Source organism: Grammomys surdaster, unplaced genomic scaffold (assembly GCF_004785775.1).
Source record: "Grammomys surdaster isolate TR1022 unplaced genomic scaffold, NIH_TR_1.0 125284, whole genome shotgun sequence".
In the NCBI taxonomy this organism is placed as follows: Eukaryota; Metazoa; Chordata; class Mammalia; order Rodentia; family Muridae; genus Grammomys; species Grammomys surdaster.
In genome coordinates this window covers 1,005,792-1,013,589 of record NW_021620163.1, presented here as the reverse complement: position 1 = coordinate 1,013,589, position 7,798 = coordinate 1,005,792, and the positions used below count along the sequence as shown (strand labels likewise).

Genomic DNA, 7,798 nt, shown 5'->3' with positions numbered 1-7,798 from the left:
TTAGAAATCCATTTAGATGGCTCAGTGGTTAAGAGCACCGTCTGCTCTTCCAGAGGTCCTGGCTCACAACCATCTGTAATGAGATCTGATGCCCTCTTCTGGTGGTATGAATACATTGACAGTGTACTTACATACATAAAATAAATCTTAAAAAAAAAGAAGAAAGAAAGAAAGAAAGAAAGAAGGAAAGAAAGAAAGAAAAAGAAAGAAAGAAAGAAATCCATTTAGAACACTTAATTTCATAAATTTTGTAATAAATGGTCAAAATTTTAACATTTCTTGTACAAAAATCTAAGTAAAAGTTTGATTATAATTTGACAAAGTAACAGGGCTCTATTTTTGAATGAATGCTAGGAATGTAAAGGATGGTGATGGAGGGGTCATTTGTACACATTTTTGGATAGTTTTCAATAATCCTGATATATACCATAATACCAACGAACTAAGGTACTGGAAAGATCAGGAAAGAGCTCTCTGATAGTGATAAAAAAAAAAAAAACCCTTGGGGAACTTCATGGGACTTAACTCAGAGTTCTGGTAAGAAATCAATGGGCATCAGAGTATGAAATTGAATCTTACTTATAAAATTAAGAGAGTTATGATACATACATCTTTGAAGGCTCCTTCTTTTTTATTTCTATTTTGAGTGTCAAACACTCAATCTGAAATGAAGTTGAGGTATATAATTTAATTAGTTACAAAGAATACTTTTATTGTATTTAACAACTTATTTCATTACACATGCATTTTAATTAGTATGCTTATGTATCTATTCCCATAATTGTTTTTAGGCAACGTGTTACAATTATACTCAGTCCATTTTACACTCATTATTCATTATTCTCTTGCTTAAGACTACAGAGTTTTGGGGTTCTGAATATACAGTGGATATACATGTTTTAACCAAGGTGCAGGTATGTATATGTATCTTAAGATTCTACAGTGAGATGATTAATCTTTCAAAAAAAACCCCACCTGAACACATTACCTAAATCTTAATGTTTTGTAGAAAGATAGGATGATCACAAATGTTTAGAATAATTTACGGAAACTGGAATTTTAGTCAAGGATTCTATTTATTTTTGCAGTCCTGTGTTAAGGCAAGTATTTGTTTTAAATTCAACAAAATAGTATATAAATTTATATTATGCAGGTTAGGAATTAAGAGAAGAATAAATCCAGATTTGCAATTTAACAATAAACTGATAGTCTTAATTTTTTCTAAAATGTCTTAGAATAAAATAATGAACCATTTGTCTCAGAAGTAATGCATGAAGATATTTTGCAGACCAGTGATATAAATAACTTCAAACTCGTATACTTTCAAATTTAAAAGTCTTATGCCAAGTCACAAATTCGTAGCAGGTATTCGAATTCATAGTTTTGTTGTCTATGACAACTTTTCCCTAAGGTAGTGGATATAGATTTTAGTATTAACTTCAGCACAGAACAGATAATATTATAATAGTTATAAAAAATCTTGAAATTGGAAGTGTAAAATGATGGGGCTATATGTGAAGAATTTGAGAAGAAAGAAATGGAAGAATTTGATTAACACATATGTATATACAAAAATACTCAAAAATGAAGATAATATTGTATAAAGGCTGAGCAAATTTGAGATATGTATTTAAGTAGTTTGAGTGAGCAAATAAAACTACTGCTCTTCCTCTTCCTCCTCCTCCTCCTCCTCCTCCTCCTCTTGATACTACTACTCCTCCTCCTCCTCCTACTATTACTACTACTACTACTGGTACTAAGTAAGTAGTTAAGGCCTCCTGAGTTACAGAATTGAATTTGAACTTAATTTTGATGATCAGTGTAATGATTATTTTCAAAGACAATGTTAAAGGCTTATATTAGGTTGCAGAGAAGCTTCATGTTAAAAAATGTGGAGAAAATATTTTTAAGGAAATTGGAAATAAAGACTATAAAAATCACAAATAGTCATTTGATTTGAAACTGTGTCAGTGTGCTTTGATCCTCATGTAAATCCAGTCTAACAAGATCAAGGTCAGGCAACTTGGACACTCAACTAAGACTCTGTCTCATAATATTATAAAAAATAAAAAAAAAATGCTGTGGAACTACAATGTTACATTCTTGTTCAGCATTTATGAGGCTTGCCTAGGTTGAATCAGTAAATGAAACACAACCAAAACAAAACAACTTTATTATATATAATCATGGATTTATTTTTTATTTAAGACATTTTATGACAAGCTTTATTATTTCATCTTTTCTTGCATACTATAGGATACATTTAGCTTTCCTTGTGACTTCTCAAACATGAGACTATGACAGTATTGATCTAATTGATTGAGTAATTGAGACCTTGGCAATTATTCTGTTATTAAGCATTTTAAAAATAAGGGAAAGAATCATGTGTAATTTATATGCAATTCATATAATTAATTGTTTTTATTCAAGGTGAGAAAATATAGGATTAAAGAACAGATCTAGCTTGCAGAGTCATAAATAGTTTGAGGCGAAGAATCTAAACTGAAGAACATTTATGAATACATGACCATTGTCTGTCCTTGTTGTTTATTTCAACCTTCATCTACGCGTCTACTATTCAAGCCTGCCAAGTCCTACTGATTAAATTCCTTATTTTTTCCCTGTTCTTAATTTTTACAACTGATAACTCATGCAATGATAAACCAGAGTTCTGTAACAGCATTTATTCTATTGGGCTTCTCAGAATACCCACACCTCCAGCCACTCCTCTTCCTTATAATAATGACCGTTTACACAGTCACTCTGGTTGGAAACATTAGCATAATTGTGGTCAGAAGGATAAATGGTAAGCTTCACACACCCAAGTACTTTTTTCTGAGCCAACTTTCATATTTGGATACATGTTATTCTAGTGTATTTACACTAAAATTATTAGAAATCTTGATTGTGGATCATAGACTATTTCTTTAAACAGTTGCATGACACAGTTTTTCTTTGGGTATGCATGTGTGATTACAGAGATATTCATGTTAGCAGTGATGGAATATGACAGGTTTCTGGCTGTTTGAAATCCCCTGCTCTATATTGATGCTATGTCCCATCAATTGTGTACTCTTCTAATAGCTGGAAGTTATATGTGGGGAGGTCTGTGTGCTGTGATAATCACATACACTCTCTTAGAGCTGTCTTATTGTGAACCTGGCATCATAAATCACTTTGACTGTGAGTATTCAGCCATCATCTCTGTATCCTGTTCAGCCAGATGGCATGCTTAGTTGTTTCCATTTTAAGTGAGGGTAGTAGCCTTGTTATCACTATGACCTCCTATGTCTTCATTGTTGTCAAAATCATCAAGATGCCTTCTAAAGGTGGACTCTGAAAAGCCTTCTCCACCTACACTTCCCACTTGACTGCCATCAGCATCTTCCATGGGATTATTCTGCTTCTCTACTGTGTACCCACTGCAAACAGCTCAAAGCTCCTGGTCAAAGTAGCAACAATGCTCTATACAGTCCTGATTCCCATGCTGAACCCTCTCATCTACAGCCTAAGGAACAAAGATGTAAATGAGACAGTCCAGAGGCTCATCAGCTCAAAATTGCACTCTCAGTCAATATAATATCATTAGAATGCATTTTCAATTTAACATGTATTTATTCATATTCTATTAAAACCTTTTTTTCATATGTACCATCAAACACATGTTAGATTTTAGGAAATACATGGTTATGTTGTAATCTGATATTGAGTTGCAAATTACGCCATTCAAATTGGATTTTCTATAGTTTCATACAAAAGTTCTGTACTCTGATTCACTCACAGTGAACAGCTAAAGAAAAGTTAACATTTCAAAATCTCTTCAATTTGAATTAGGTAGATAAGAATGAAGAAGAAAAAAACCCTATCTCCTAATAACTCTATAGCAATGATTTCCCTATAGTTGACTTTTGGTTCTTTTACAGCATCATCATTCAAGTCCTCACAATTAACTCTTACTCTTAGAATGCTCTATAAAATAGATATATGATATGATATTGTATGTAAATTAATGATGTAGATTCATTTTATGAAAATGTTGTCTATAAGGAACCACATGTTGAAATGCTTACTATCACCAATGTACAGTCACTTCATTCTGTTTTGTTTTACTTTTGAGATTATAACACCAGTATTCTCTTCACATTCCTACCTCTAAACACTCATGTAAGTCTCCATTCTCTCCTTTAAATTCATAGCCTTATTTTTCACTAATAGTCATTACCTACCTACATGGACATTTTATATATTCCTGAACATAGCATCTTTAGTTTTTATAATATACTTGTATGTATGTTTTAAAAGATTTCTCTAATTTAGCATTTGCTAATAAATTGTTGATGTTCTCTTCCCTGGGGAAGATCATCTCTTCTGCTTTTAGTTTTCTAAGTATTAAAAGATTCTTTTTGATTCTAGCTTCTCTTATACTAATTATTGACAAAATTTGGATTTTTAAAATGTACCATTGGTTACTTATTTTTCCTATTTTTTTAGTCATTAGTAAATAACAAAAGTACTTACTATGCTGCTTAATCAATGAGATAATAGTCTTTATTATTATTTAAAACCTCGTGAGTTTATTTCAATAAAATATACTGTTTACAGTTTTGAGATTCTGTTTGCTAAAACTTTTCTTGATAGGTATGTAAAAGACTCTTTCATTCTTTTCCTCAATTTTATTTTAGTTATTAATCCAAATTATCAAATTTTTTTGTCTGAAAGTATAACATGTCTTTATTTTTGAGACTTATTTTGATAAATAGGTTTTCATTGAACTACTGATATGAATGAATTTTCTTGAAAAAAAATATTTCTTTTGTCTTTTATGGGGAGGCAGGAGTAGGTGGCAGGGTGTGGGAGCACCCTCATAGAAGCAGGGAGGATGCATAAGGTGTTTCCAGAGGGGAAACCTGGAAAAGGGATAAAATTTGAAATGTAAATAAAGAAAATATCCAATATAAGAAAAGAAAAAATTTTTTAAAATGTCTATGTTTTGCGAGAGAAAATGATTCACTTTTCTTTAAGTTTTCAGTGTCTGGTAGATTGATCATGTTCTAATGAAGTCAAAATATCCAATAATATATAGGCAGCAGAAACTCTCCTTGTTTATTTAAGGGGAAACATGAAAGTCTCCCACTACCAGTCTGCAAGCATCAATATGTGGTTTAAGCTGTAGTAGCACTTTTTAATAAAATTGTGTGTCTGTGTTTGGTTAAGATGTTACAAATTAATGCCATCTTGATAGATTTTCCTTTAATGAGTATGTGGTATTCTTCCATATCACTTCATATTAGATTTAGTTTGAAATCAATTTTGTCAAATACTAAAATAACTACATCAGCTTTTTTCCTTTGGACTATTGTTTTTAATAGTTTTGTTCCAACCCTATATTTGATGTTAATGTGTGTTTCTTGGGTGTTGCAGAATGACTGGTTCTGTTTTCACATCCATTCAATTACTCTGTGTCTTTTTATTGAAGAATTAAGACTATTGCTATTGAAAGATATCACGAAACAATGTTTATTGATTCTTGTTAATTTGTTCTTCTGGTGTGTGTGTGCACACAACCTACTTCTCTTAAATCCATTCTTCCTTCTCTACCAATTAATTCATTCACCCTAAAAATCAAAACAAAATAAGAAGAGTTTCTTAACCTATACACTCTTAGATATATGACCTTAATTAGAATACTGTCACTCTATCAGATATCAGAAACAATGAAAAGTGAATCTCTCCCTTTCAGCACACTGGCATTTTTTTTTAATTTTTAAATAATACAGAAGACCAATCTATGGAGTCAATAAAATACCCATCAAAATTTTAGCACAATATTTTACAGAACTTAAAACAACAATCCACATGTAGATATGGAAAATCTGTGTTTAATAATAGGCATAAAATAAGAATAAATTAAAATAACTGAGATTCTAAAACATTTCATTAACAGTTGCCATTACTTTGTTGATTTTAAATTTTGACAGGTTTTATTGTGCAGGAATGCTATAATATCTAAATTTGGATTTACCTTTGAACTTCTTAATCAATATGAATGTTAAGCATTTTCCTTAGTGTTAATATTTATTTGTATTGATAGTCTTTGTTTAAAACCTTGATCATTCCTACCAGGTTGCATTTTTCGTCTTATTTTTACTTTCTCTAATTTCATTTTTTTCATATTCACTATTTTTGCTTAATTGAACAGTAATTGTATCATTGCTTATGCCATCTTCCCTCTGTTCACTTTCAAATTCATGGTATCATAGTATTTTTAACTATTTACTAATTTACTGATTAATAATTTACTATTTACTAACTTTTACTATTATATATATTTGCAAATAGATAAACAAATGGAATCAGAAGCATCAATTTAATGTAGATTACTCTATATAAATATCTTATGGATGATCACTTGAGATTGGAGAAATATGCAGGTGGCTTATCTCTAGGGATTTTTCCTATTCACTGTGGTATGCCAATTGGTATTGTCATTATTTGAGTAATTTAAGCAACTAGATTGTTGAGATTTCATGAGAATATGTCTCTTGTCATATCTAAAAAATACACTCTTACAGTAGTATCCTGGTTGTAAGGATATCTACTTACAACCTGGTTATACCTGGTTGGTCCCTTAAACAGGACCAACTCCATTTGGTGATAGGAAACTTGTAAAGACTGGTCTAGTACGTGTAAAAGCAAGTCTGGAAATGAAGCTGTGCTGCAATAACCAGACACAAGTGGTTATCTGCTGTGCATGTCAGGAGTAACCCCAAATCAAACATAAAAGAGAAGCTGTCCAGAACACTTCATTCATACTTGTAGCCATGACTGGCCAATGTGATCCTCAGGACAAAGCCTCCTCAGCACCCAGTCATCGAAGAGTTAACTGAGAGACAGATGCCTCCAGCTTCTTCATGGTCAAGCACCCTGGAGGTCAAGTTATCAATTCAACTATCTGGAAGCCACAGCCTGACCCCGCCTTCCTAGACACTGTACCTGTAACCCAAAACCAACATAAGGACTCAGGTCGTATAATCCATGAACGAATGATGTGTTTATTGCTATGCTTATTTCTTTGATAATTAGCAATTTATTATTTGTGTTCATTGTACATATTGTTACAGGCAATGCATAGGAAATGTGACAATATCTTGTTGTAGTAATAGCCTTAACAATTGCTTTAATATATTGTCTGCTATACATCATTAAAAAGTAACTGAATCACAAGCCCTCTGTCTCTTGGCATACTCTTCCCTCTCGAGGAGCTGATGATCTCACAGTCAAATCCAGTATAAAATCCCTGATTGGAGCAGGGCCTGTAGCTCCTCTTCCCACGGGAGATTCTAACCCATTATCCATAGCCTGCTTGTAACAGATAAGAGTCCCTGCTCCAGACACACTGGTTATCTAGTTCTGTGTTCCCCCTTTAGGCTATGTTCCTTGAGCCTTAGTTGTTGGAGTTATATTGTAGTTGTATCTTTTTGGCAACAGCAGTCAGTTAGTTTTTCTATGCCTTTATACTATTTATAGCTTTCTTTATCAATCTTTATTCTGGTGCAAATGAAGCTTCTTTGGTGAGAAGAAAGAACTACATTTATCTGTTAACATGAGAGTCAGCATTGAGAATGCAATAAATAGCATAACTAATTTAGGAAACTGACATTAATAGTTTCTTCTCTGAGACTTATGATCCCACTAACCATGAGTGGTTCATTAGGTTTCCACTTTAAGACATGATTTCCCTACTGGTAAAATAACTTAAACCCAATCATATAGCTTGTTGGTCAATGCTAAGACATAC

The 7,798-nt window shown here is 32.2% G+C and overlaps 1 pseudogene; it reads left to right on the top strand.

The window, feature by feature from the left end:
• Positions 1–2,649: 2,649 nt before the first annotated feature.
• LOC114637452 lies at positions 2,650–3,580 on the top strand (annotated as a pseudogene).
• The last annotated feature ends 4,218 nt before the right edge of the window (positions 3,581–7,798 follow it).